This window comes from Rattus norvegicus, chromosome 2, assembly GCF_021556685.1.
Source record: "Rattus norvegicus strain SHRSP/BbbUtx chromosome 2, alternate assembly SHRSP_T2T, whole genome shotgun sequence".
Taxonomy (NCBI): domain Eukaryota; kingdom Metazoa; phylum Chordata; class Mammalia; order Rodentia; family Muridae; genus Rattus; species Rattus norvegicus.
Genome location: NC_141535.1, coordinates 4,530,808 through 4,550,186, shown reverse-complemented (window position 1 = coordinate 4,550,186; position 19,379 = coordinate 4,530,808). Strand labels below are relative to the sequence as shown.

Below are 19,379 nucleotides of genomic sequence, written 5' to 3'. Positions count from 1 at the left end.
TAATCAAATGCATCATGGAAACTGATGTTCACAGTTAATTAAGGCTTGCCTAATCAAAAAAAGCCAATCAAAACAGAAATATCCACACTGAACTCTAAGTAAACAATTCCTCCTTCTCGAGAGGTCCACAAATTAAAGCTACACTGAATACCAGTGTTTCTCACTTTGCTTTTGAATAAAGTTTGTCACCTTGCTCTCTGTGACTTCTTGTAATAAGATGAAAACATCCTGGAAACACCTCACCTAGACAGTAACCTCTGATAAAACTGATAAGCGTCTTCTTCAAATAATGACACGAATTATGGAAGCTCCAAAAGAATTCTCCTGTTACTTTCTTGTAAGAGTTCTAAGAATGACACAAGCCATGTCTAATCTCATGCCTATTTAAGGAAATCAGAAGTTATAAAAAAATTCATCCTAGTGTTGTTTTTTGTACCAATTTCAACTTTAAGATATTAAATACAATCACATTGGAATTCCTTTTTTCTCAGAAGTTTTGATAATGTCTCCTACAATTAAGCAAGAGGAGAATCCTTAATGAATTTCTCTAAAATATATTTGCATGATAGATAAAATATTACCTCTAGAATGAGAATATTAGAAAAATGCTTGTTTCTGTGTTACTGCATTGGAAATGCAATTTATACCCCTTTGTCATTTTCAAAATGCAGATGTTCATAGTATACATATTAGATGATGTGGACTATTAATAATAATAAAAGTTTCTAACAATAATTGAAGAACAGAGCCAGTACGTTGAGACAATAATGCTTCTGTCATCTTTAATATATATAGTTTTTGTATATGTACACAGTGATTTCTAATATGAAAGTCTAAATGCTCTACAGCTCATGCTTTCTGGTTTCAAGAGGTGAAAACTTCAGTAATAGCTTTTAACTTCAAAATCAAAATGAAAACAAAATGCATGAACAGAAAGAATAGAAGGAAAACAAAAGAAGGGAAGGAAGAAAGCATGGAAGGAAGGAAGGAAGGAAGGAAGGAAGGAAGGAAGGAAGGAAGGAAGGGAACAGGAAGAAACAGGAAGAGATTTGGTAAGTTGCTCATTTGACAGGCTACATGCCAGTATGGAAGACATCGTTGGATGAGTTCCAAAACTGTACAAGATCAGGCATGGTTGTTCGTACCTATAATTTATTGGTGAATATCAGACATTCAAAGTCATCACTGGATATATAGTGAGGTTCAGGCAAGTCTGGGGTTTATGAGACCCTGTGGAAAAAAGAGAGAGAGAGAGAGAGAGAGAGAGAGAGAGAGAGAGAGAGAGAGAGAGAGAGAGGGAAGGAGCTAGGGACCTAGGGGAGGAGGAAGAAAGGAAGGACTGACTTCGAGCGATAGCAACGCAAGATGGCAGCCACCACAGGCTCAGGAGTAAAAGTCCTTCGAGATTTCTGACTGTTGGAAGAGCTGGAAGAAGGCCAGAAAGGAGTAGACGACAGCACAGTTAGCTAGGGTCTGGAGGATGATGAGGACATGACACTCACAAGATGGACAGCCATGATAATTGGACCTCCAAGAACAATTTATGAAAACTGAATATGCTGCCTTACGATAGAGTGTGGGCCACTCTAGTATCCAGAAGCATCCCAGTCTGTGAGATTTGTAACAAGAGTCAATATGAACGGCGTGAGCGGTTCAATGGAGTGGTGGATCCACGAGCCATGGCAGTGCTGGCAAACTGACAGAACTCCCAGAGCGTGAAAGTCATCCTCCAGGAACTGAGGCGCTTGATGATGTCAAAAGAGAACATGAAGCTGCCACAGCCACCAGAAGGACAGAGTTACAGCCATTAGTCACCAAAGCCCCGGCCTCCCTTCTCCATCCAACCCAAGTCTTCATTTTCCACAGTAGTGAATTTTCTAGATCCATCTGTAGACCTCAAAGTACTGGAGAGGAAGCCCCATTAGACTTCATCCTGAGACACTGCTCTGATACTAACTTCTTGTCCATTTGAAATACCTAAGTTGTGCTGTGTAACATCATCTGTCGAGTATAACCGCTGTCTGGATGGTTGAATTTATGGGATCAATAAGGTGTGTTGAAATCGGTTTCCTTTGGGAGCGGTGTGCACAGCTAACGCAACTGTGGACAGACACATCTCACACAATCACTTGCTGCTGGCACTTGGCCTGGGTATGCCTTTGTACTCCCCGCCCTCTGCCACAACTGTGTGGTGGCCCTTAGAATAGATGGGGAGTTTTCAGGTAGCAGCCGTGGGACTGACCACCACTAGGCTTGGGGTGCTCTGGCTGTACCCATGCTTTCTTAAGTCTTAAGTGATTGCCCCATCCAAGCCATGGTCCCCACTCCTCCACTCACACCCTTGGTCAAACCTTAGATTGTAACCTCCCCTCCCCTGAATTTGGCCCAGGGTGAGGAATTCAGAGCTTCCAGTCTCCCCACCTTTCTCAAGGGGTGCTGCTTTCCCCTGCTCAAGTCCCTTGTTGCCCATCACCACCCAACACTTGCTGTGGCCAGAAGCCATCAGATGAAGTTGAAAAAGCCTGGCCTCCCTCCCTTAGCTCTGGACCACACTTGTTCACCTGCCACCAGCCTGGGAAGGGAGCGCTGGTCCGAGGCCCTGCCACCACCATCAGCTCTTGAGCTTTGAGCTCAGGTCTAGAGGTGAACAGAGAAGTCACAGGGCGACTCAGACGGGCCACCACTCAGGGTCCTTGGATATATGCCTAGAGAAAGGCCATGTGGAGAGTCCTCGGTGCACAGGTTCTGAGTTGGTTCCTTTTCCCATAATTGCTTTGTTTTTACAAGTTGAAGAGTTTTAAACAGGGCTCTCAGTCACCCTGATCACCCATCGAGTCTGGAGTGGAGCCTGACAGCTGGAGCAAGAGGCCCTGACTCTGCCAACTTGGGTTTCAGTGTTGCTCCTCAGACCCTGGGCAGGGACCCAGAGGAGCTCTGTGTCACCAGGTTCACAGATCGTTTGCAGATAGGTGGGCCTGGCTCCTGGCTCATTGACAAGGTCCCCACTCTTTTCAGGGCCACTAAATGTTGAAATGTGGATGCATACTGAAATAAAGGCAATTTGAAGTGTTGCAAAGGGGAAAAAAAAAGGACTGAGCAAATGAAACACTGGTGATTCTTTCTTAGTCCTTTCAAGCCTCATTAAGTTTCAAATTTTTAAAACTAGCCATATGTACAGCAAAATTCAAAAAGACAATGATAATAACCACATGGCAGTCACCTGGGGAGGGATTTTGGTCACAGTGGTAGAATGTAAATGAGCTGAGTTGATAGTATAAGAATAACACAAATCCTCAACTGATTGATTTGAAGTATCTTTTCTCACATATGAGCTTACTTTAATGAGATGAATGGTGGACATGTCAACCTTTAATGAAGTACAATTTTTTAAGCCTTCTCTATTCCTATTTTCAGTCATGGTGACTTCATGCAGGATTTTCTGATAGTATATATCAGTATGATATCATCTTACTAAAATCAATAGGAAATACAATCCAAATTTTTGAATCCCAATTAATTAAAGATGAATATTTACACAAAATTGTTTGTATCAAATTTGACAAAGTTATTTTCGTGAATAAGAAAGGCACACAGAAGTAAACCTTTAACAAAAATTAAGATCAGGACCTATAGAAAAGGTTCATGGGTTTTCCTTGGTCTCTAGTAGAGAACCTAAGTTCAGTGTCCAGCATCTATACTTGGTGGGTCATTACTACTTGTCAATCGAGCTCTGGAAATTGGGTACCCTCTCGTACATTTTGCAAGTATCTGTACTCATTTGTGCACACATGTACAGATGCATGAAGCAAATATTTAAAACTGCTTTTAAATATGAAAAACTAAAAAAATTCAAAAAGAAAATGAAGGACAAAGAACAATGAGTTGAATATAAGTCATGTTAATGCTGTACATATCTATAAAAAAGTCACTAACATAACCTTGAAACAGCATAATTCAGATAGTTAAAATGCAGTCACACACTCCTACCCAGTATTTAATATCAAATTATTCTCTATAGTTATTCAAATCAATATTCACTTCAATAATTTCTACAGGTGTATTTAATAGTCTTTGTTCATTAAACTAATCAAAATCTATGTTGTAGTTATTTGAAGAGAAAGAATTTTATGAATCATGTGATATCAACTGAATAAATATGAAAATTATGTATGCAAACTTTACAAAAGTTAGTTTCAACACAAAAGTATAAATTTACAATTTAATAAACAAGGAACTAATTGACCAACCCAATGTTAACAACTAAAATTCATCTATGTATGCAATAGAAAATAATATTTGAGATATAAAATTAAGACTTATGTTAATAAAATAATACATAAGTTATTTTACTTAAAAAGAAAATCTTATGATCGTATTAATACAGCTAGAAAACATTAAGAAAAAACTTAATACTCTTAAAAATGGGATACACATGCACACAAATTTAGAAAAGTTTGATACATATACATTATATTATAATGTCATTTCAAAAGTTAGAACTATCATTGTGTTTGTTATGAATGAAAGGAATATGTTTCAGACCATAAACAGAAATAAAATTTTCTGGAATTTTACATAAATAAAAGGCATTTAGAAACTAAATTTTTTAATAATATCTCCCTCATAATTAGATGAGTATGTTCCTGCCTTCTTGCAATGAACATTGAATTGATCTCTATTGTATTAAGAAAATTGTGATAGCTGTTTGGTACAGAGAATGAAAAGCTGTCCTCTGGACAGCTCATGGTTATCACACTCATGAACTCACAGCACCTGTGTTAACACAATACTTTCACATGATCAACCCAGCTAGAGTCAGGGCTTAGATGGGGTGACCAATCCTTGACAATGCCATATTGAGGGGCTTTTGGCATTTGATGGCTACTGGTGAATGAAGAATCATTCATTTTGGGGGGGGGTATTTCCTTGGTAATTTGCTTGTGCTTCAATAGATTCCCTTCACGAGTGACACTAGATTCTGATTCTTGATGAGATCTAAAAGGTAAACAGATGAAGACATGGTGTCAGCAGATGTATTATAGGAAATATGGTGAGATTTGGTAAAGAGAATGTAGAGTGCATACAAGTATATTTCTTTATAAAAATAAAGAAAAGTATGAAAGGACAAATGTTTACTTAATTAACAGAAGATATAATATCTATAGCCAAATTCTAAAAGGCTTATATACATAAAGCTAGAAATAATAGATGAGTTTAAAAGATGTACAAATTTTCTTCACTGTTTAAGAGATCATGGTAAGAGATCATGGGAGAGAATGTAATGTATTATACTTTCAAATGTAAAAGATTATAACTTTAGCTTAGTAATAAATACAAGGTTTTTCACCGACTGAGATTATGTATAATCAGTTTGAGCTAATTCCTCCCTGTTAAATTATACACATTTCTAAATTCCTCAGAACAACAACCTTAGAATAATTACTTTTAGTCCCCCAAAGTCCAGGTAATTGGGGCAAAAACCCTTCAACTGTTTCTTCAAGCTGCACATAATTATTTATATATTTATTACTAAACTAAAATTATGATCTTTTACATTGGCACAGAATTTATTTGATACAAATTTAGATTTTTAAGATTTTCTTTAATATAAATTTCTCATTGATTTAAAATTAATATTGTTACTCTGATGTACACGTATTGTGCCTATACAACACATTTCAGCATAGATGGCTTATACCCAGTCCTTTTCTGCTATTAAAAAATGAAGCTGAGATGATTAAGCACGTGAGTTTAAGGCCAAATAGCAAATTCATGTCTCTAAGTTTATTGTTAGAGTGCTTTCAAGATAATTTATTAAAATAATTAATCGACAACAGTCCATATTACTTATATAGTTAAATGGTTTCTAAAAAACACCAGAAGTTCACAAAATATGACATTTAATGTTCTTTATCTTTTATTGAGACATGTCCACTCACACCAGCTCCCCTTTGGTATATTCAAAGAAGAAACTGAAAATCTCCACCTCTACGTGAGGTGATTTATTTTGGCAGACAGGCACTATGCAAAAATTGTTCCAATTCTTCTACAGACTAATTACTGTCCAGAAAAGGAAACATTGCAGAATAAGTTGGCTGAAAATGTCTGCCAAGCCAGAATGATTAGCCCTTCAAAATTCAGTGTTTCAAAAGTCTGTCTGATGATCCTAGGCCAGAAGGCTGAAGACTTGCTCTCATGTGTTGCTCACAGGGGACTGTGCAAATAGAAAATTGTCTCTATAACCTGTCTCAGTTCTAGAAGCCATGCTAGGCTTCCTATATTTATGGATATATGGATCATTCTCAGATTACTGGCAGGGGTGAAAACTTAGTATAATGTTATAACCCACTCAGACTATTTAACTTTGAGAATACATATTTTTTTTATTAACTTGAGTATTTCTTATTTACATTTCGAGTGTTATTCCCTTTCCCGGTTTCCGGGCAAACATCCCCCTAATCCCTCCCCCTTCCCCATCTTCATGGGTGTTCCCCTCCCCATCTTCCCCACATTGTCTCCCTCCTCCCAGCAATCTAGTTCACTGGGGTTTCAGTCTTAGCAGGACCAAGGGCTTTTCCTTCCACTGGTGATCTTACTAGAATATTCATTGCTATCTATGAGGTCAGAGTCCAGGGTCAGTCCATGTATAGTCTTTAGGTAGTTGCTTAGTCCCTGGAAGCTCTGGTTGCTTGGCATTGTTGTTCATAAGGGGTCTCGAGGTCCTTCACGCTCTTCCAGTTCTTTCTCTGATTCCTTCAACGGGGGTCCCGTTCTCTGTTCAGTGGTTTGCTGCTGGCATTCGCCTCTGTATTTGCTGTATTCTGGCTGTTTCTCTCAGGAGCGATCTACATCTGGGTCCTGTCGGCCTGCATTTCTTTGCGTCATTCATCTTGTCTAATTGGATGGCTGTATATGTATAAGAAACATGTGGGGCAGGCTCTGAATGGGTGTTCCTTCTGTGTCTGTTTTAATCTTCACCTCTCTATTCCCTGCCAAGGGTATTCTTATTCTCCTTTTAAAGAAGGAGTAAAGCATTCACATTTTGATCATCCGTCTTGAGTTTCATTTGTTCTATGTATCTAGGGTTATTCAAGTATTTGGGCTAATAGCCACTTATCAATGAGTGCATACCATGTGTGTTTTTCTGTGATTGGTTTACCTCACTCCGGATGATATTTTCCAATTCCAACCATTTGCCTACGAATTTCATAAAGTCGTTGTTTTTGATAGCTGAGTAATATTCCATTGTGTAGATGTACCACATTTTCTGTATCCATTCCTCTGTTGAAGGGCATCTGGGTTCTTTCCAGCTTCTGGCTAGTATAAATAATGCTGCGATGAACATAGTGGAGCACATGTCTTTTAAATATTGGGGCATCTTTTGAGTATATGCCCAAGAGAGGTATAGCTGGACCCTCAGGCGGTCCAATGTCCTACTTTATGAAGAACCACCATACTGATTTCCAGAATTGTTGTACCTATCTGCAATCCCGCCAACAATGGAGGAGTGTTCCTCTTTCTCCACATCCTCTCCAGCATTTGCTGTCACCTGAGTTTTTGATCTTAGCCATTCTCACTGGTGTGAGGTGAAATCTCAGGGTTGTTTTGATTTCCATTTCCCTTATGACTAAAGATGTTGAACATTTCCTTAGGTGTTTCTCAGCCATTTGGCATTCCTCAGCTGTGAATTCTTTGTTTAGCCCTGAACCCCATTTTTAATAGGGTTATTTGTCTCCCTGCGGTCTAACTTCTTGAGTTCTTTGTATATTTTGGATATTAGGCCTCTATCTGTTGTAGGATTGGTAAAGATCATTTTCCCAATGTGTTGGTTGCCGTTTTGTCCTAACCACAGTGTCCTTTGCCTTACAGAAGCTTTGCAGATTTATGAGATCCCATTTATTGATTCTTGGTCTTAGAGCATAAGCCATTGGTGTTTTCTTCAGGAAATTTTTTCCAGTGCCCATGTGTTCCAGATGCTGCCCTAGTTTTTCTTCTATTAGTTTGAATGTATCTGGTTTGATGTGGAGGTCCTTGATCCACTTGGATTTAAGCTTTGTACAGGGTGATAAGCATGGATCTATCTGCATCTTCTACATGTTGACCTCCAGTTGAACCAGCACCATTTGCTGAAAATGCTATCTTTTTTCCATTTGCTGGTTTTGGCTCCTTTGTCAAAAATCAAGTGCCCATAGGTGTGTGGGTTCATTTCTGGGTCTTCAATTCTGTTCCATTTGTCTATCTGTCTGTCTCTGTACCAATACCATGCAGTTTTTATCACTATTGCTCTGTAATACTGCTTGTGTTCAGGGATAGTGATTCCCCCTGAAGTCCTTTTATTGTTGAGGATAGTTTTAGCTATCCTGGGTTTTTTTGTTATTCCAGATGAATTTGCAAATTGTTCTGTCTAACTCTTTGAAAAATTGGATTGGTATTTTGATTGGGATTGCATTGAATCTGTAGATCGCTTTTTGTAGAATGGCCTTTTTTAGTATATTAATCCTGCCAATCCATGAGCATGGGAGATCTTTCCATCTTCTGAGGTCTTCTTCAATTTCTTTCTTCAGAGTCTTGAACTTCTTATTGTACAGATCTTTTACTTGCTTGGTTAAAGTCACACTGAAGTACTTTATATTATTTGGGTCTATTATGAAGGGTGTCGTTTCCCTAATTTCTTTCTCGGCTTGTTTCTCTTTTGTGTAGAGGAAGGCAACTGATTTATTTGAGTTAATTTTATACCCAGCCACTTTGCTGAAGTTGTTTATCAGCTTTAGTAGTTCTCTGGTGGAACTTTTGGGATCACTTAAATATACTATCATATGATCTGCAAATAGTGATAATTTGACTTTTCTTTTCCGATCTGTATCCCCTTGCCCTCCTTTTGTTGTCTGATTGCTCTGGCTAGAACTTCAAGAACTATATTGAATAAGTAGGGAGAGAGTGGGCAGCCTTGTCTAGTCCCTGATTTTAGTGGGATTGCTTCAAGTTTCTCTCCATTTCGTTTAATTTTAGCAACTGGTTTGCTGTATATGGCTTTTACTATGTTTAGGTATGGGCCTTGAATTCCTATTCTTTCCAGGACTTTTATCATGAAGGGGTGTTGTATTTTGTCAAATGGTTTCTCAGCATCTAATGAAATGATCATTTGGTTTTGTTCTTTCATGGATCATGTTGATGGTTTTCCGTATATTAAACCATCCCTGCATGCCTGGGATGAAGCCTACTTGATAATGTTGGATGATTGTTTTGATGGGCTCTTGGATTCAGTTTGCCAGACAACACACCTAAAACCTCTAGAACAAAAAGAAGCAAATACACCCAGGATGAGTAGATGGCAGGAAATAATGAAACTCAGAGGTGAAATCAACCAAGTAGAAACAAAAAGGACCATAGAAAGAATCAACAGAACCAAAAGTTGTTTCTTTGAGAAAATCAACAAGATAGATAAATCCTTAGCCAGACTAATGAGAGGACACAGAGAGTGTGTTCAAATTAACAAAATCAGAAATGAAAAGGGAGACATAACTACAGATTCAGAGGAAATTCAAAAAATCATCAGATCTTACTATAAAACCCTATATTCATCAAAACTAGAAATTCTGCAGGAAATGGACAATTTCCTAGAAAGATACCAGGTACTGAAGTTAAATCAGGAAGAGATAAACCAGTTAAACAACCCCATAACTCCTAAGGAAATAGAAGCAGTCATTAAAGGTCTCCCAACAAAAAAGAGCCCAGGTCCAGACGCCTTTAGTGCAGAATTCTATCAGACCTTCATAGAAGACCTCATACCAATACTATCCAAACTATTCCACAAAATTGAAACAGATGGAGCACTACCGAATTCCTTCTATGAAGCCACAATTACTCTTATACCTAAACCACACAAAGACCCAACAAAGAAAGAGAACTTCTGATCGATTTCCCTTATGAGTATCGACGCAAAAAAATACTCAATAAACTTCTGACAAACCGAATCCGAGAATACATATTTAATTAGCTAGTTATCAGATAATACATAAGCTAGCCAGGATATAACAGATTTTAAGCCTTTTAAAAGCTAAAATATATCTAAATGTTCTGTTTAACTAATAAAAGTTGGGCTGGGTGTTAGGTACATCTTATACTTTTAAATTGCAGAATGATAATAGTTGTGCTCAACTTATATTTGAGATAAAATTTCTGGTTTTTTTTTTAATTAAAAGGGTAAAAGAGTAGAATGATGTCATTATTAAGGTGAAGGGAGGTACAGGATAGAACCAGGCCTGTCATTGGATAAGAAGGAAGGATGGGTGGGAGAAAAGTTTTAGAGAGGCAGAGGAAGCCAGAGTGAGAATGTGAGAGCACAGAGAACATGGCATGTTTAGATGCCTCTCTGTACATATTACAGGTTGTTATGACTACTCTCATGGGATGGGTGTGTACAGGTTTTTGTGCCATCTAGATTGGCAAATTATATCTTATCAATTGCATCAGAAAATATTGTTTGATGTGTTCTTTCATAAGGCAACTTAATTGAGTTTAAGAGAATATATGGTGGCCAGATGCATGGACCTACCAAAGAATTGGGATGTGTTTGCCTGGTGTGGTGGAAACCCAACCAAGAGGGCTGTGGGTGAGGGAGTAACAGCCTGACAGGTTGCCATGTTGGGAAGAATAGTGTGTCAGAAAGTAGATTGGGGCAGCATGGAGCCTATGAGATAAATTATTGCTATATCCAATGGCACCAGAAATATTAAGGGAGTGAGACAGCTAGGGTATAACTGGGAACCAGTTCTGTCAGGTTTTTGTTTTGTTTTGTTGTTTTTATTTTTACTGCAGCACATATATTGTGTTTCGAGTGTCCTGAAGGGAAAACATGCTTAAGTCCTTAAGTATGAAGTGATTTATTGCATCATGGCCACATATAACCATGATGGGATACTAAAGACAAAGATAGGAGAGTGAGGATCTTTAATTTCCAAGAAATTATAGGATTTTGGTGTTTCTCAATCATATGATTTTTTTCGGTAGGATGTATACCTTGTGATCTAGACTAATAGATGACTCACAGAAAGAAAAAAGTTGGAGGCAGAGTTATCATTAAAGGTTTTTGGGACCTGGCAATCAGATGCAAGGGACAGAGAGACTACAAGGCCACAGAATATGTTGCTTATCAATTATATTGAGAGGATACAAAGGGAATGGCAGGTTTGAGGAAAGCAGCCAGTTAGACAGGACTGTGATCTAACACTTCCCTGCTTATGAAAGAACATTCAAAAGTCACATCCAGCTGGAAAGTCTTATGAATACTATGAAGTAGCTATTAATGTGGGAGCCAGGACTGCCCTAGGCTGTGTGAAAGACCTGGACAAAACAATAACTGGAACACTTGTTCTATGCCCTTACCCAGGATCAAACTTGTCAAGGCCTGTCTGATGCTGAAGCCAATGTCTTAAAGGAGTCAAGGTTGAGGGAAGAGACTCTTCCGTTAGGTTGTGGTTATCAGTTCTTAGGCAGCTGTAACTGTGGTATCCCATGTTCTTTTCGTCAGCATTGTCTGACTTAATCATTTGCTGACTTAGTTGTTCCCCATGTACAACCACCAATACCCCCAAGACTGCAAATTAAAAATATGATTCTACAATTTCTAATAAAGTGCAAAAAAATTTCAAGCAATCATCACAAAAATGTTTACTAACAGCAGTCACATTTTAAATCAGACAAACTAAAAATAAATTGAACACCATGTGCTCCAGCTGTATATCCTGTGAACATAACCCCAAGACACCAAATTACTACAGAGGCACTTGTACAGTTTCACCCATTGTTGCTTAGTTCCCAGCAAGGAGGAAATGCAATTCATATGAATCCTAATGGGGTGACTGCTCTGCTTTTCGTATCAGTTATTTTGCTATATTGCCACTATGCCATCCTCATCGTGCAATCCTAGATAGTACAGTGATCTATGACTCCAGATATAATGTTTGACGATGTAATTGCAAATATTGGAAGAGAAATGAAGTCTTAAACACTTCTATATATTTATTTAAATGTCCCTGTTTGTTTTATTCCAGAGACTGTGCTGCAAATGGTATATACACACTTCTCCCTCATTTCCTCTGCTGAAGGCTATGTGGCTCTGTTTTAATTCTCATGTGATAAAGTATCACATTCTCTATACTATTTCAAGAGATGTATCTCTCTTACTCTTCTCTATTTAAACAGTCTAAACTGTCCTTCTATCAAACTATGCTCTTTATATAACAGGCAAACCCAGAAATATCAAGTGTGCTTCACAAGGTAAGTATGCAAAATACGGTTTTATAGAATTCCTTGTAATGCATCTATTACTATTTTTATTTTCTGGTCTATTCGGGTGTCTTTTATAATATCCACGTGCTTGTTGCCTATGGAAAATTACAAACAAAAGCAAAAACAGAAAACAATTAAACTCTGTTATCAAATCTTAAGCAAACATTCATCACTCTAGGACTGGGAAATTTCTCAGAGGGTAGAAGCATATGGACCTGGGTGTGAATATTCAGCATGTATACATAATGCCAGGCATAGGGGATAGCTACACATAACTATTACCTCTGAATCCTAAGGGCTCACTGACCAGTTCTCCAATTCCACACTGAATTTCTAGTTCAACAAGAGAACTTATGTCAAGAACAGTGAACAGCATTAAAGAAGATGCTTGAAATCCTTCTCAGAACTCCAAAAACACATGCACAGATGGGTAAAGCCACACAGTTACAGGCATGTACCACACACTCACATCCACCAACATTCTTACAACACACAACACCACAGATACATAGAAAATGGTTAGGGGACTGCAGGATAATTCTTAATTTGTTGTTGTCACCCAGTATGTATCTTATATACTGATAATAACCAAGAAAAGATTAAGCTGGAAGAGAGTTTAACCATAGTTTCAACTTTTGGTATATTTCAATTTAATTAAAATGCTATCATAATTTTACACAAAATATTATATCCAGATTTATGGGATTCTATATTCACCCAGGACAAAAGCTTTTGAGCATGTCTGAGAGACATGAGACTGGAAGAGTTCTAGTGCAAAGGCCCTCCAGCCAGAAGCTGGAACCCAGATGCCCTTCAACAGAGGAATGGATACAGAAAATGTGGCATATTTGCACAATGAAATACTACTCACCTTTCAAAAAAAATGACTTCGTGAAATTCCTAGGCAAATGGACAGAACTAGGAAATATCAACCTGAGTGAATTAACACACTTAGTAGATACTAGTCCAAAGCTTGGAATACCCAAGATGTAATTCATAGACCATATGATGCTCAAGAAGGAGGAAGAACAAAATGTGTACACTTCAGTCCTTCCTAGAAGGGGAACAAAATACTCAATAGGGAGGGTAATATAGGGACACAGTGGAGCAGATACTTAAGGAAAGGCCATCTAGATGCTGCCCCATCTGGGGATCTATCACATCTGCAGCCACCAAACCTAGTCAGTATTGCTGATGCCAAGAAGTCCTTATTGATGGGAGCTTGATGTGGATGTCTCCTGAGAGACTCTGCCAGAACCTCACTGATATAGACAAGCATGCTTGAAGCTAACCATCGGACTCCATGGGGACTCCAATGAAGGAGTGAAGGAAGAGCTGAAACGGTGTGCAAACCCATAGGAAGAACAACAATATCAACCAACTAGACTTACCAGTGCTCCCAGGGATTAAACTACTAACCAAATAGTACTCATGTAAAAGCCTAATGCTTCAGTTGCATATGGAGCAGAGGATGGCATTATCTGGCATCAATAGGAGGAGAAGCCCTTAGTCCTGTGAATGTTCCTTTCTCCAGTGCAGGGTAATGGTATGCTATTGAGGTGCGAGTGGGTGGATGGGAGGAAAAGCATCCTCATGGAAGCAGGGGGTGGGTGCTGGGAGAGTTGGTAGCTGGGCAAGGGAATACCATTTGCAATGTAAATATATAAAATATCAAGTTAAAAAATGTTACCACTGCTCTTAATAACCCTATATAAGTTTTTAAAATCCACCTGCCAAAATTCTTATTAAGTCTGTTTTCTGTTCACACATGGACTATGATGGATTAAAAGCATATCTGGGAATATCTTCTCAATATTAGACATAACATCTGAATATATGATTATTTACACCCATTTTTTGTTCATGATGAATCCGATGCCAAAGAAATTTTCCTCTTTTTGATTAGCATGGAAATTATATTCAAAATAAGCTAATAAAATAAAGGATACCTGAGTGTATACACATTCACATACATATTCATATATATGAATATGTGTGTACATATGTATATATGATGTAGGCCTCCTTCACAAGGCATCTAGGCCTTAACAGTTCCCTTAGGCCTACACATTGCATCTAGGCCTTCATGCTTTCCCTAGACCTTTAACAGCCAGAAGCTTTGCCCTCTGAGCCATCAGTCTACAGAGGAATTCATAGGGAAACCCTGTCTGAAAAACTAGGGGAGTGAGACAAACAGATTAACAGATTGATCGCTCTCTCTCTCTCTCTCTCTCTCTCTCTCTCTCTCTCTCTCTCTCTCTCCCTCTCTCTCTCCCTCTGTGTGTGTGTGTGTGTGTTTGTGTGCATTTGTGTGTGTGTGTGTGTGTGTGTGTGTATTCAACTGAGGAGGGACTGGCAAATAAATGATTGCCCCTCCTCTGTAAGCCATGTCACCCCAATATTGCCTTTCCTTTTCTTTAGTTTGTTTGGTTTATTCCAAGTTAATTGTATCTGTTTCTTCAATTTCCTCTTCATTTCTTTAGTTGAGTCAGGGGTCTTTGCACATAAGCCCTGGAAATCAGTACCTGGATCAGGTCTTCAGCCTGCTCACAGGGTTTTACCCACCTCCACCACTCAAGTGATGCAATAAAAGACATGCAGCACCGCACCTGGCTTCTTTTCACTGAACATTTACTTTAGTTCCAATGTTCATTCAGGTCTGAGAGAGGAGGGAGGGAAGGGGGAAGAGAGACAAAGACAGTGACAGAGAAACAGTGACAGAGAGGGAGAATTGTAGGTTATTGCTCCATCTCTTCAATCACTGTCTGTTGTTTGCCATCTTGGGCACCATGCCCTGAAACCCTACCTTGGGTAAGACCAAGCATAATGGCAGCAACCATATAATTCCTGCTTAGTCGCACTGAACACCCCAGTCATCACTACCTGTGGAGAATTGTAAGGGGGCTCCTCTGATCTAGAGAGTAGTACCCTTGAATGAGATGAGAAGCACAACAAGCATTATTTGTTTTGAAATATAAGACGTGGAAAGAACTATATGTGTGGATTTACAGACAGAAAGACAGAGAGACAGACAGACAGACAGGACGGGCAAGACAGAACAGGACAGGACAGAAGAGGACAGGACAGGAGAAAAAAAACAAGAACACAAACAAAAACTCAAAATGGAAGTCCGGTTCCAAATAGTCTCAGTCTGCACTGTCACTCTAGTGTTCGTGGTCCAGCTTATAAAAGCTTATACATGGATGATTTTGGGAAATGCTGCTGGGTGTTCGGTTCAGGTCCAAGATTATTGCGGGTAACTAGACAACAAACAATGCAGTTAGACTGACTTCTACAGTGTTTGGCTTCTGAGTGTGTTATCACACAGAAGAACCTACCAGAATATGTAATGAATTCCACCAGTAACAGCAGAAACAACCAATGAGAAAGTGTCCTTTACTTATTTTCATTTATATGAGTATACTAAAGCCCTTTTCATATACTCACGGCAGTAGAGTACATGGGATATCCCTTTGCAGAGTGTTGTGAGCCACTATATGGTTTCTGTGGAATGAAACTCAGGACCTCTGGAAGAACACATTCTCCAGCCCCACCCCACCCCACCCCCTCTCAGCTAGCTCCTGTCCACCCCTCCCCCTTCCCCCACATACAGGGAGGAGGCCTTGTGTGTGTGGAGGGGGGAGATGGAAGTATCTCTTGAGAGAGGGTTCGGGTCTCCCAAACAAATAAATAACTAGAATCTTCGTTTATTTACTTTATTTCATCGAGCATACCGTGGCAGAGAGAAAAGGAACAGGGAAACTAGGCCAACTGGTAGAGCTCCTTTCATTTTGTTTCAAAAAGGAAAAGCTAAAGAAACAACAGTCCCTGGTTTTCCTGAAAGGAACATAATGGGAAAAGTTGAAACATCGACTCGCCACTTAATACTTTGGCTTTCAATAAAAGGGCCAACAGATCTACCTCCTATTTGGTAAAAAAGAGAATAAAAAACCACAAAAACGTTCTGTCAGCCAACTTCCCTTTAAACATCTGTTAAACAGGAAAACTGTTTTTTTAACATCATTTTAAATACTTAAATATGTATTTGTGTGTGTGTCTGTGTGTGTGTGTGTGTGTGTGTGTGTGTGTCTGTGTGTGACTGTCTGTCTGTCTGTCTCTCAGTGTCTTCTGTATGGAGAGGATGTGCTGTAACACTCGGGATGGGGTGGTCTGGGACTCCTGAGTGATGCCACGCCGCACCGCCCCCCGAGTCACCTTCCCGGTAGGGCCTTCCCAGCAGGGCCTTCCCAGCGGTCCTGTAGCCGGTTTCGGCTCACCGCGGTGGTGGAAGGGCGCCTGGCTGTGGCCTGTCGCTGAACGGGGGGGGGGATGGGCGGTCACCCACCAACCCCACCCCCGGCCGCACCTGCGCCCCCGCGCCAGCCTCCTGAGCGCCCGCCGACCCCCTTGTTGGGAGGAACAGGGACTGTGACGGCAGGACGCTTGGAGGGGGAAGAAAAACGCGCCGGGGTGAAGGGGTCGGGAGGAAAGGGGAGTGGGAAAGATCTGCCAGGATCACCGGCACAGCCGAACGCGCGTCTCTGGGTTGAATCTTCTGGGCGGACTGCGCTGACCACACCCGTTTACCTCTTAACGGTTTCACGCCCTCTTGAACTCTCTCTTCAAAGTTCTTTTCAACTTTTCCTTACTGTACTTGTTGGCTATTGGTCTCATGCCGGTATTTAGCCTTAAGTGGAGTTTACCACCCGCTTTGGGCTGCAATCCCAGGCAACCCGACTCCAGGAAGATCCTGGCCCGGTGGGCCGGGCTCGCTACCGGTCTCACACTGTCCAAGGGCTGGGCCTCAATCAGAAGGACTTGGGCCCCCCACCAGTGGCGCCGGGGATTGGGTCTCCCCTATGCCACATTTCACGCGCCACGGCACGCGGCGGGGATTCAGCGCTGGGCTCTTCCCTGTTCACTCGCCTTTACTGAGGGAATCCTGGTTAGTTTCTTTTCCTCAGCTGACTAATATGCTTAAATTCAGCAGGTCACCACGTCTGATCTGAGGTCGAGATCAAGAGGGGAAGGAGGAAAGGAGGGCGCGCACGGCCGCGGTCTGACGGACGAAGAGGAGAGCGGGAGGTTGCCGGGGTCCCAGGCCCAGGCCTGCGACCTCTCTACCCCGGCCAGCTCCCACGTCCCAGGGACAAGTAGTCTCAGCGCCATGCTGCAGTGTCACGCCAGCTGGCACCCGAGCGGACGGCCCCACTAGAGGGAGTGGGGGAGGAGGGGTACCTGAGACCAGCCCTGGCGGGTGCAGTATCCTCCCACCCCCAGTCCGACCCTAGCAGGTTGCTCTCTCTGCGCGCACTGGCAGGTGTGTGGCTGCGGCCCAGTGGGCGGGGCCCACCTCCCACCAGACAGGAGGCGCGATGACCGACCCGGGCGACGCAGCCCCTCTCACGCCCAGGCACCGGACCGGCCCCCGACCCCTCTCGCACCCAGGCACCGGACCGGCCCCCGCCGATGTGTCCCCACGGTGGGGAGAGCGGGCGAGGACCGGAGCGGGAGCGGGAGCACCAGAGCGAGCAGGAATGAGCCATGAGAAGGATGGCCTGCACGCCGAGCTGGTGGATGGGGAGATCTAGGCCCACACAGACCCACCGGGCGTGGACGACTGCTGGACACCGCCCAGTCTGAACTTCGGGAGAGGGAGGGCCGAGGGGAGAGGCCCTGTGAGCAGAGTCCAAGCCGCAGAACCCCTCGGGCGCTCAGAGGGGGCTCGCAACACGCCACACCCCCCCCCCCCAAGGCGTCGAAACCGAAGGGGAGTGTCAGCAATTGATCCTCAAGCTCCTCTCAGACAGGTGTAGCCCCCGGAGGAACCCGGGGCCTCTAGTGCGTTTGTAAGACTCTCAGAGAGAATCTTCCCTCAGGAGGGAGATCCTCGAGCCCAATGACCAGTTCGAGTCCACAGGCTGCAATCTGCAAGAGGATTTTTATTGATCAGGATACACAGGTATCTGTGGGCGTCCCAGTCAATTCGGAAGACTGGCGCGCCTAACAGAACCAGAGGCGGGTTTTTATAGGGTATTGGGGAGCAGAAGCAGGCTTACAGAAGCAGATGCGTGGTTGGTGGATTCAAGTGGGGCACACAGCAAGAGAATACGTGCAGGTTGGGGCTTCCGGAATATCAGGGGCTAGGGGCTTATCTCTTGTTATGTGGCCCATAAAGCAATATCAATAATTTAGATTGGTTTCTGTATTTTGTTTTCTTTTATGGTCTGTTTCCTCTAAATGATGGGTCAGCTTGTCCCACAAAGCTTGGACACATCTGAACTTTCCCAGGCTTATTTTAGTTCTGAGTCTGTGTATCTAAAAACTTACTTTTTACTTCTATAATTGAGGGCCTTGGGCTTGTTCAATTCCCTTTCTTGGAGAGGGTCTTTCATGTTCATAGTTTCCATGATCAATGCATCCTGCAATTCACATTAATTCTCGCAGGTAGCTGCATTCTTCATCTACGCACAAGCCAAGTGATCCACCTCTAAGGGTCTTATCGGTATCTGGGGTGTGAACGGACTCATATGCATGCTAACACTGGCACAAGCTCCCCCGCCCACCCCTGCTGCACTGGAAGAGAGGGGCCAACTGCCAGGCGGCTCCACCTCAGGCCGGCCAGCGGGAAATTAAAGAATACATGTGAAAAGAAAAAAAAGACAGGGTCGGGAACAGAAAGGCAGGACACACGGGACATGGGATGCCGCGAACCCAGCCCCCTGCGGCGGCCAGCCAATGGGCGGGCAAGTCGGGCGCTCGGGCCGGGACCCCATGGGCACCCAGAGTGGGCCCGCAACATGGCCCCCCGACCGCTGCCTCTGGAAGCACCGGCGGCCTGAGGGGGCCTGCTGAGTCTCAGGGAGCACCAGGTGGAGGGAGGAAATGGGAAGCTCTCCTGCTTATGACTGACGGGCGGTAGGGCGACCCCTCCCCGGGGTCTTTAAACTTCCGCGCTGGAACAGGACAGCTAGGTACCCAGACAGGAGCGGGGCTGACACTCGAGGCCCAAAAGGCTGGGCGGGCTGCGAGAGCCCACCTGTGGCACAGGGACCCCCTGCACGTGACAGAGACACCCCAGCACCTTC

General features: G+C 42.2%; 2 pseudogenes; one reads left to right on the top strand and one right to left on the bottom strand.

Moving 5' to 3' along the window:
• The first annotated feature begins 1,365 nt into the window (after positions 1 to 1,365).
• On the top strand, positions 1,366 to 1,811 carry LOC134485706 (ubiquitin-conjugating enzyme E2 variant 1-like; annotated as a pseudogene).
• A 16,834-nt stretch (positions 1,812 to 18,645) lies between these two features.
• Positions 18,646 to 18,790, bottom strand: LOC147995931 (5.8S ribosomal RNA; annotated as a pseudogene).
• Positions 18,791 to 19,379: the final 589 nt, after the last annotated feature.